We start from the raw sequence: 11,993 nt of genomic DNA, 5'->3' as shown, positions 1-11,993 counted from the left end.
CCGCCAGCAGCACCATCAGTCGTCGTCCACCTGACACGAGGAGCTCCTGGCCGTCCAGCCGCCCACAGTCTGCATCGCCCTGCAGCGTCCCAGCCATCAGCTGCGGGGCTGGTGCCCAGGGCTCCTGTGGGCAGCCTTCATCCCCACATCTGGGCACGCCTCTTCCGAGAAGACCCAGCTCTGCTCCGGCCCGTGATGCTCTGGCTGCGACAGGAGCTGCGGCTGATCTTTGAGGGTGGCCGCTGGGAAACAGCAGCAGCACAGAGGCTTGTGCTGTCCATCCTGCACCTCTTCGGCCTCGATGAGGAAACTCTGTTCCAGCTGCTGCAGGCTGCCCTGGGCCCGCACACAAGGAGCTTTGTGCGCCGGCTGATTGACATCATCGTGGACCGGTGCAGCGGGGAGGCCAGACGTCGCATGGGCCTGGGGGACACCCATGCTGCTGAGGAGCGGGAGGGCAGCCATGCGGCTGCCCCCAGCCCCGCTGCCTCCCGAGGGGGGTCTCCTGTCCCCAGTCCAGCCCCCTCCAGCAGCCCTGGCAGATCTGAGGCAGAAGAGCTCCCCAGCACCTCATCGGCTGCCCTTCATGGAGGTCTCAGCAGTGCCCCCTCTACCCCTGTTCCCACCCACAGGGAGCAAGAAGAGCCACAGGAGGACGCAGAGGAGGCTGTGCCCGGGCCGTCCACTCCCAGCCAGGGCAGTGAATGCTCCCCTCGGGGGTCCTGGCGAGCCCCGAAGAGGAGGGCTGGCAGCCCTGAACCCACTTCACCTCCGAACAAGAGGCCACCCCACCGGCAACAGTAGGAGGGTGCCCCAGGAGCTGGCAAAACCAGGGCCAGGCCAGCAGCTGGGGCACCCACCAGTCCCCAAGGAGACCAGGAGACCGTCATTATTAGTCTAGCTCTAGTGATCAAATAATACAATAAATGTATGAAAACTACAGAAATAGTCTTGGTATTTCTAACAATGTAGTTGGCGTTGCTATCCCCACCTGTGTTGGTTTCTCATGTGGCCAGAAATGGCTACCAAGAGGACTCGGTCCATACTTTCCCCAGGGGCAGAAGTGAGGATGACTGTCCTGGAGTTCCTCAGATCATCCTCTTGCCTTTTTTAAAGGTGGGGTGCAACATTTGGCACTCTCTAGTCTTTGGTGCCTCCCCCAAGCTCCACAATCTTTCAAAGATGACAGAGAGTGGCCGCAGAGTGACATCAGCCAGCTCACTCAACACCCTCAGACAAATCCCGTCAGGGTTGATGGACTTGTATGGGACAAGATTCCTTAGGAGACCTCTGCGTTGAACGTCCTCTGGTACTGGAATTCCTCTGCTCCTTGATCCCTGCCTCTGCGATGAAATGCCCGGGAAGAGTGTCAGTGAAGACTGAGATGAAGAAGGCAGCAAGTACCTCAGCTTTGCCCACACAGGGTTGATGGACTTGTATGGGACAAGATTCCTTAGGAGACCTCTGCGTTGAACGTCCTCTGGTACTGGAATTCCTCTGCTCCTTGATCCCTGCCTCTGCGCTGAAATGCCCGGGAAGAGTGTCAGTGAAGACTGAGATGAAGAAGGCAGCAAGTACCTCAGCTTTGCCCACATTTGCTGTTACTGTATCACTCAACCCATTGGCAAGCAGGCACGTACTTTCCTTGCCTGATTTACTATTTACGTAGCAGCAGAAGCCCTTCTTGTTGCTTTTCATATCCCTTCCTAACCCTGGCTTAGCTTTGGTTTTCCTGATCACATCTCTGCACATCTCAGCAGTGTTTCTATATCCTCTTTTCATAAACTGTCCTAACTCCCACCACCTGTATACATCTTTTTTTGCATTGCATTTTGCATTGCTTTGCCATGAATTCGCTGGTTAGCCATGCCAGCCTCCTGATATATCTGTTGTGGTTTTTTCTTGAGCATCAGCATGGACTTTTCTTGCGTTTGGAGAAGATTATCTTTAAAGGCCTGCTAGCCCTTTTGAGCTCCTTTGCCCTTCAGAGTTGGCTCCCACAAGAGCTGCCTCCCACCTACCTCTTCCCTGAATAAGCCACAGCATTCTCTCATGAGGTCCAGGGCTACTCGCCTTCCTAAACCCCGCCAGGATCTTGAACTCCGCTGTATCATGATCATTACAGTCATGGCTCCTATTCACTGTCACAGCCCTGACCAGTTCTTCCTTATTCTTAAGTAGCACATTCAGGACACCATCACCCCAGGTTGGTCCATCCAGCATCTGTATTATCCCTGACACCCTCCAGAAATCTCCCTGATGACCTTTCCCTTACAGCAGGTGCCAGGGAGGTTGAAGTCCCCTAGGAGAACCAGTGCCAATGACCAGAAACTCAGCCATGCCAGGAACACTGTAGTTCTGTGTCCACACATGGTGCTGTAGCTCAAACGTAGAAACTAGGAGTATGAGACAGGGCCAGCAGATCAAATATGACTCCTAGAAACATCTTAAAAGAAATTAAGGTTGGGTTTTTGTTGTTTGGTTCAGGGGTTTTTTTTGTCCTTATGACTCTAGCAATAAAGTATGATGGGTCAGAAACCCCCTCTTCTGAAACTGAATGTCTTCCTGTCTCCAGCATAAATGTATTTGTGGTCGGTTTAAACCTATTTGGTCTTCGGCCAGCATGGCCATTCAGGATTTCAGCATTCATACCGTATTCATGTACAGTAATTGTACTCCTCTTGGCTTTCATTTTGTGAGACTAAATATGCCAAGCTTCTGTAGTTTTGCCCTCTTTCCTATGATTATTTTAGTTGTCCTTCTCTGCACCTGTTCCAAATGGATTTAATCTTTCTCGGACTTGAACTGGACCCTACACGACATCTCACTAGTATGATTTGTGCTTCTGGGTCTTTGCACCTGCTCTGTGAAAGCACTTGCCTTTCTCACAGCACTGTCTTCTTAGTGACATGCAGATATGTTAGGACCAGTTACGCACACTTGCCTTGCTGCCTTGGCAGTTTTCAACCACTGATCTCCAGCATAGAGCAGAAATTCTTGCTGTTGTTGCCAAAGGGATGACTTTGGAGTCTATACTGCTTACATTTATATACCTTCTTCCAGTTCTGAGAGTCACATTTTTTTCCATGTGGACAGTGCCTGTAAACTTTGAGCTAATCACCAAGTTTCTGCATGGTGCTTCCACTTTTTGCAACACAGTCATTAAAGGAAATTTCCAGTAAGATGGGTCCAAATAGCAGTCCCTGAAGAATCTCTCAAATAACTTACTTCCAAGCTAATGATCCCCTGCTGTCATTACAGATCCCTCTGTGCCTCTTCTTCCTGTAATCAACTTCTTAGCTGCTATACCATGATGGTACTAATCCCCATTTTTGCCAGTGTCACTAATTATTTCTAAGATGACATCGAGTCAAATGGATACTGTTTCTGCTGTGCAAAGGGCGTCAACAGAACAGCCAATATTTTTTGATGGCTCTTGGCACTCAAGGCTATTTCTATATGACTATAATGGAAGGTGGTGCAGCCTAGACTGTGCTAGCAAGCACAGATTTTGGATTGCTTCAGATGACTTGGGCTGAATGATACTGTTGTGTCTAGACACTCCCTAACACACAGGTGGGTACACACACACACAGACACACACACATCCCTGCTCTGTACTTCTACCTTCCCTTGTACATTGTTATTGTCATTTTTTAGCAAGTCATTCACAGATATTTGTATGCAAACTACCACAGCGAGTGTTTGAATGCTAATGAGGCAGCAGACTCACTGGGAATGTGCCTTGCTTCATTCGGTGACTGAGAAGCATGCTGGGTGCTATCTTTTAGAGGAAATCTGCACAGATTCTTAGCTGGCTGTAGTGCACATTCCAGTTGAGCACTACTTACCAGCCAAATTTCAAGGTTCAGCAAGCAATTCAACTAGGGCAGAAGGAATAATTACAGAGTTGTGAAAGGCTGAAATGTAAAACAGATGAACAGATTGTTCCCTCCACCTGCCAACCTTGGGAAGAAATAAATTCGGCTTCTAGATAGCAGCAAACTCTCTTAGCTTGAAGGGACCTTGCCTCCCTACCAAAGCCATGAATGACAGTCGAGTCTAAGAGATTGCATTGCACACTTTAGTGTCAAATCTTCAGTTAGCATGTTGTGTATTTTTGATATCCAGCTTATCGTCAGGATTCCTGTGCTCACGGTAGCCAGTGCAAATACCAGGTGCCTGCAAAATACCATGTCCAAGGGTGGTGTTACCAAACTGAGCTCTGCAGAGTCCATCAAGTCCATCGATGGACCTGCCTGCTCAACTGGCTATTTCACTTTTAGGATTGGGTCACTACTGAACTCCTCAGGTAAAGCCTTTTCTAGTGCTAACTGAAGCAGGGATATGTCACCTTTAATCCATATGCCCCTTTCCATTACAGCTTTTCTGTACTGTAGTGAGGGATTGCAGTACATGTGAGGATACCAGGTTTGGCTCTGATTTCACATGGCTACCAGTAAAATGAAATACAGATAAAACAGGGAGCTGATTTGCTTGGGATTTAATAGCATGCTTTTCCTTCTTTACTCCCAGCCAGTTGGCTTTTCTTCTACCACTGCGTTCCTAGGCTTCCAACTGCAAGTTTAAGAGGTAGTTCAGAGCAGTGGGTAGGGCGCCTGACTGGGAGTGAAGAGGCCTGCCTACCAATCCTGCCCGAAGTAACCGATCAGCTAATGATTTTGATTTTAGCTGTATGCAGTTCTGTCCTGTCTGTGGGGAGGACTCAATAGATCTGCAAAGTGCAATGACTTAAAAATTAGCTTCATAATATTTTTTTAATTAAAATGAAGAAGCAAATTAAATTACCAGCAGTGAGAACGAGAAATAACAGTCATCCACTAATTGTTTGTTGGAAGACAGGTTCAGTGAAGGGGAAAATCAAATTAGATAGGTATTGCTGGGTTTACCTTTATACTTTCTCGGCTAAATAGTGTTTTCTGAGATCAAGGAGAGGACTCAACAAGCAGCAATTCCATTTCAGGTTATGTGCAGTTCACTTGCATGTCTGGTTACAAATATTGATGGTTTACAGTAACACTTACTTTCTGCTACAATTGTCACATACAAATAAGATTATTAGGAGTGCAAAAGGCCTGAAAGGAATAATTTGTTTGAGGTGAGAAGGACTTTAAAATGCAAAGCTGAGCATAAACTCATTCAAGTTGAGCATAAAGGGCAAACATCAAATCAGGCAAAGCAAGCAGACTTTAACCAAGCTTCAGTGAGATGCAATGGAGAGGTCGTGCTGTCCGAGTTAATCTGCACTGAAGAGAGAAATTAAAGGAGTTATCAGGAGTTCTGAATTATTCTTTCTCCTGCTCACTGCTGTTGCATGGCTGCTGTAAGAGGAGAGACTGAAAGCATTCTGCTTCCATAGATGTGCACACTTACAAAAAGGAGCAGTGGAGGGGTGATAGGGGTAAACGGAGCGAAGCTGATAGGGGAGCAGTACTAGTACATGATCAATAGCACTTCACATTGAGAGGCAGAAGAGTAAAATTGGCCATAACCCTCAGCAGTGTGCTGCTTCTTATAAGAGACAGGGCTTTCATGTTTCCAGCTGAGGCACCAGAGACAGACAGTTCATGTGAATTACACGCTTTTGCATGTATACATGCCGCCCAATGCACTCAAGATGCAGCAAACCACTTACACCTGCTGAGAAGACAGGACAGAGGATGTGCCCTGCGCATGGAAGCCCAACAGTTTTTAGGCACAGCTATTCAGCACAGCAGCCATGCACGATAGCTGCAGCTGGTTGCCATGGCTCAAGTAATGCTGTGGTCTCATCAGAGACTTCCAGCAGTGCAGAAGACACTCTTAATTTCCAGCTGGTGAAAAAGTAGAGAGCAAAGGACCATCCAAAAGAGCCAGAAAGCTCCACAACAAGGACTGCAATGGAGACAAACTGGCTTAGCTGGAAGATTCATGTCTGCATTCCCCACAGAATAAAATTGTAAAAGTCAATGTTGGTCACCCCTACAGTAAGAATGTAATTTTAATATGATAAGTGATGATTTTGTCAATCTTAATGTGCAAATATTGACTGTATTGAGTTTGGAAAAATAGTTAGGTCGTGCCTCAATATACATTCCTCAAGTATCTGATTGCTGCTTCAGGGAGAAGATTCCCAAATCTTACTGCTCACTTATTACCCTGTCTCATTTTTCTCTCCCAAGTGACGTTGCCTTTTGCTCTCTGAAGTGGGAGTATCCCAGAAGGCTTACTGTTCTGCATATGTTACAGTATTTAAAGCTTGTCGGTGTGAAAGTCCAAACTTGCAGAGCAGAAATCTGGAGTCCAGTTAAATAGACTAAAAATCTCACTCTTGTGGGTCTTCAAAGGACATAAAGCCCTTCATGAATCTTTTATCCCTGGAGTTTGATTTGTCAGTCTTCTGTGGTTTACAACTAAGATGTAAATCTTAAACCATCTGTCCTTGTAGTTTCATTGTAGTTTCTTCTTCTGTCTCTCATCTTTGAAGAGTAAGTCCTCTTGCATAAAGCTAGAGTTAAGTGCTAATTTTAGGGCCCAAACTGAGAGGTTACTGTTTTGAAAGGAGTCTTGGCTGAAGAAACTTTTTCAAAAGATGTGAAGTTGGTGTCTACTTTCCTCTTTCCTGAAATGGTTATTCCCTCTTTGCATGGAATCAAGATGTCAGTTTACAGTTTTACATCTTCTTTTATTATTCTTTCTTCCATTCCCTGGAGAGCTGCCCAGTCACAACAAGGATTTGTTTCCTAATTCTGAAGTTAACTTGGTAGGTACCAGCAGTTCCAGGGACAGCCCATCCTCACATTTCCATGTGGCAGAAGTACCACTTAGATGTGTCAGGCTCATTGCATTCTTTTTACCCATCCAGCAGATGGCATTGAAGCTCTAGAAAAGTTCATCCTTCGTCATAATGTTGGGTCCTGCAGCGATTCTTTCTTTTTTCTTTGACATTTTCAATTTAAAAGATAATGATGTCAACAGGATTATTTTAGGACACTTCAATTTAGTTTGCTATTAACTTAGAAAACTTATGATGGTGGTATATGTATATATTTTTAAAAGTTGGTGATCTTTTCCTGAAGCCTAACAGTCCGGAAATTTTAATTTTCTTCTTCAGTGTACTTACAGTAAATTTAAGAAGAATTTATCTTATACTGCTTTCAAGTGACATTATGGTTTTTTTCTGAGTTTGAGTCTGATTTCTCAAGTTCATTATTAAACTACGGTCTTTACTCCAAATATATGCAGTATTCTGGCTATTGTGAATACTGACATAGGTAACATAGCACATGTTAATGAAATGTGTTGAAATAATACTACTTCTAAATCATATTCCTTCCTGATGTTCTATTTCACAGCGGTGGCCCAGTTTATGTATAGCATTCAATAACTTATGAATACTCAGTTCAAAACTACTGCTTATATGCATTAATAAAAAAGCTAATACAAAAGCCTATTATGACTATATAAGGTCTAATAAATTCAGTTGCACAGTCATACATTTATTTAGTTGACTCCAATTTCTATACTTTGTTAGGAGAAAGGAATTTGTAATTATCACTTCAGTTCTTACAAGAAGTAAGATGTAATCCATTTGCTCTTTCATTTCCAGGATGGCAAAAGACAGCTGACTGTCTGTGTCTAATCCCACACACACTAATCTTCATAGAAAGTCTCTTGTGCCAGTTTCTTTCCTAGCAAACACTTCTAATGGGTGCCAAGACAACAAGAAAGAGTACTAAATTAGTGGGTTTTTTTCCTGTTGTTCTTCTGTTTAACAAAATCATTTTAACACTGCCAACCACAGGAATATTAAATTACATATGAGGGCGGTCAAAATAATTCTTTCAGTTCAATGGAAGTCATGTTTGGTAGGAGATTTTTTTCTGAACGCCAGAATATGCAATTCAAATAGTCCTTTAGCAAAAAAGTATTGAGGTATTTATCCCCATGTACTGATGAAATAATTGATAGGCAATTATAGCTCATCCCTCAATTTCAAATCTGAAGACTCAAAGGTAAAATGTCTTCAGCTTTGACTGGAGCCAACCTTAACGTTGAATCATCCATGCTATTTGAACAAGTCTGTCTGTGGTACTCAAATATCTTTTTGTGTCATCCTGATAGTAACAATGAACAATGAAGTAGATGATAACAGAAGTTTAAGAAGTGAAGTCCATTTTCCCCATAAATAAGATAGCAAGCTACCTTTTCTGGCAACAGGATTTTACCTGAATTTCTTCATCATAGATTGCTCAAGCTGTACCTAGACATTGGATAAGTAATTTTTGCCTGTTCTCTGTTTATTCATTATAGATTTGTTTACTGATATTGATAAAACATTAACATTTGTATCAACAACTTCTTATATCCCTCAGTGGCATGCAGTCTGATTAATGTATCTTGTTAAGCATTTCTTGAAGTATTGCTTAGGTTTTGGGCAGAGGTTATATAGCACGTTCTTCAATTCAAGTGTCTTCCTCTGTGATTGTTTTCCACGTTCTTAAGAATTACAGCTAATATTAATTCAAAATGTATTTATTCTTAACTCTACTCTTTATGCTTATTTTAATTCTCTATGCTTAATTCTGTTTCACTGAGATTATCCATGCTGGTTAACAATAGGTTTTTTTCAGATATGTAGTATGACAGAATTTATCACATTATTAGTAAAAAAATAATATGTCAAGTGTTAATAATATTCCTTTAATGTATGTCTACATGGTTGCATACTTGCATAACTTTCCCAAGAAGACCAATAATACCATTCTTAAAAGACATTTCTAAAAGATTTAAATTTTTTAATTACTCATTTAACAGATGTATTCATTTCATTGGTACTCCACCATTGAGGTAAATAAAACTAACAACTGTAGAAAACATAGTGCAAAATGCTGCTTGTTAAATATTTAGTAAGTACTGAAAAATACCAGTTTAAGTGATCATGTGACTGACCAGTAGTTTGCTACTGGAAGCCAAAGTTTAGTCTCAGAACAACATGCAGTTCTGAAAAAGAAGGAACGACAGTTGGGGGACATTCATCAGAATCAGGTTTTGGTTCAGGCTGCTGGACAAGGTCTCACTGCTTGCATTCACTGCGAGCGGCCCAGACCAGGGCCAGTGGTCTGCCCGAAACCTTCTCAGAGCTCGAAGTGTGTAGCCCCTGTGGCAGGGCAGCTCCTCCCCAACACCACTCCCACAGCCTGCTTGCTCGCTCTGGGTGGCGGGCTCTCTGGGACATGGATTTTACCATCTGAGAATGGGCAGAGAGCTCCATCTGAGCCTTTAGTTGCTGCTGCAATACAAATAACAATGGGCTTTCTATTGTTCCAGCAGAGTGCCTGCTCAGATGCATCTCCTAAAGCTCGCATTTTCACAGTCCAGCCTCCAGGACCAGTGTTGATACCCAGCCTGCTCCAGCTAATTCCCTCCCACAGCTGCAAGCCCAGGAGCTCTCTGAGCTTACCACATGGTTCTCCCAGGACACACATGAGTTCCAGCAAGCCTAATTACTTTTTGGCTGATGCAAGAAATACAGAGAGGAAAAAAAACACCAACAAAAAAAGGGCAAACTGTACACATTGGCCTGCCTCTGTGCTCTTGTTGCAAAGCAAGCTTAAGGTTTAGATTAGAGGCTTTTAAAGAGTCCACCCTTCTTCCTCTCCCCTTTTCCTCCCGAAAGTGCTCTTTTCCTCTCCTTCCAGCAGCTGTTTTTCTGCCCCCAGTCTTTCCTCATTTTTTGACATGACTGAAGAGAGAACCATTCCTGGATTGTCAGTAGTCTCCTTGTCAGGAGCCTCCTAGATCAGACCTGTCAGATGTTCAAAATCCATCACCACCTCATCCGCAGCTCACTTGTCACCCTGCCGAGTTTCAGATTGGAATAATTAGTTTGCCTTGAGCCATTGCCAATTATTTTGCTGCTGTATGATTAAATGGACTGTAATTGAATAGCTGATCACCAGGATTTAATGACCCTCCACTGTTATATCTAGCCAAGTTAAAGATTTTTTCCTTTCTGTCACCTCCCAGGGGACTTCAGCTGAATCTGGAGGCAAAAGGTCACAGAGGAGACAAGCATGCACAACAATGAGAACAGAATTTGCAATGTGATATAGAATAGCATAGAGAGTCCCTAATATCAAACAGAGTTTATAAGCACAGCGGTTAACAGGTTGTTTTGCACACACACACACAAATAAGAAAAGTGCAAAATGGACTTGCTTATAAGCACTATGTCTTCCTTCCTAATTAAGAAAACCCTCTTATTTAGTATACAATCCAGTTGGATTGAAGCATATGCTCAGGAAAATGGATTCTTCATCTATGACTAAGACTCTTATACTAATAAGAAGTACGTGTTTGTTTCCCCAAATCCATCTCCTAGAACTTAGACATTTATTATCTATTTGTAAGTTACCCCCCCAAAAAGCCTCGCTAAAAAAGGCATAGTCTGTTTTTAATGTGTCTATACCAGGTTTTGTTTAATATGTATGTAACTCAGCTGTTGAAACTATTATAAAATTAAAGACGGGGTTTTTTAAGTCTTGGACTGAAACATTGTGGACAATTAATCTACAGTCTGGACCAGCACATTTGAGCACATCAGGAAAGGATGTCGATGGTTCAGTGCCTTGTTTAGAAAAGAAATCACAATGTCCCTATAGTACAATCGGTTAAGCAAAGCTTTCAGCAAATGTTTGTTTGTGGACGATCAGCAACAGCACTGATGTGACTTTTACAGTTGGAGTGTAGATCTGATCTGTTAAATTGATCATGTGCATGCAAAGCAGTCCCTCCTACATTCCTTGATATTGCAAACAGCCAAGCAATGATTCATCAAACCAAAGTCCTCTTTATGAGAAAACTGAATCATTGAAGACCTTCTATGTTCAGATTAATGAAGAAAAAGATGCTATCATTCATTCACGTTCTTCTGGCATCTGCAATATGTAGGTACTGCCTATGCATGTAATGGCGTGTTCCTTGCCCTGAAACGTTCCCAGTTCAAAGGACAGATTTTTCAGAGTGTACTCATAATAGTTACACTGTGAAGGCCCTGGACCAGCGAGGTAAGCCCAGGCCATACATTCTCACATCATTACTGATTTTTCTTGGTTCATGAGTGACTTAGCAGGATTGACAGGACTGTTTCTGGACTTGGTGGTTTCTCAAGGCTTCAGGATAAGATACTAAGAAGAAAAACAGTATCTATTAAAAAAACCCTCACAGTCAAAACATACATATAAAAAATTGATTTAGGCAATGTTCAATCCTATTGACCTTGAAGACAAGAAAGCTAGGTAAGGAAGCATTGAAATGAGGTACAATGGGTGCATTTACAGACAAGTCATACCATGAACAAACAAAACCCCAATTCCTATTGTGTTTGCCTGCGTGGAAGCTCCAATATCCAGTGGGGTAAGGTCATGCAGCTGGAAAGATACTGACACTGTTTCTGTCTTCCCTATCAACCCACATATTTTCACAGATCTTATGGGAACACTATTGTCAAGTTTGGATGAAGTTGGCAAACAGTTTTGAAGGTCATACAGACAGTTTTCATGGAAGCTTAATCCTAACAAGACCTAGTTAAAGCAGGTCCACTACACCTGCAGGTACTTCTGTGTACGTGCACTAATTCATTTTTGCTAATTATAATTATTCAGATGTAGGTACAAACATCCTTGGATTTAATGTAATCACCAGGTAAACCTGGGTGGGAATCAGAAACTCTTGTTTTGCATCTTCAGAAGTTGATTACATGTACATCCATCTGTGCAAAAGAAATATGATTCCCTCCTGCAGACAGCTGATAAATATCATGTCGGCTCTCTTCAGCTGCAGAATCCCTGGCTGATCCTGTTATCTTTCTTTCATTGTTATTCTCACTGGCAGCAGGAGCCCTTCAACAGTCCTTACTTTGGGCCCTAAGTGGGAGGTAATGTGTGAGGCACTCAACCACAGCACCCCCAGGCATATCCTCATCTCTGTTT

Source organism: Aptenodytes forsteri, unplaced genomic scaffold (genome assembly GCF_000699145.1).
Source record: "Aptenodytes forsteri isolate BGI_AS27 unplaced genomic scaffold, ASM69914v1 Scaffold412, whole genome shotgun sequence".
Taxonomy (NCBI): domain Eukaryota; kingdom Metazoa; phylum Chordata; class Aves; order Sphenisciformes; family Spheniscidae; genus Aptenodytes; species Aptenodytes forsteri.
This window is presented reverse-complemented; position numbering follows the sequence as displayed.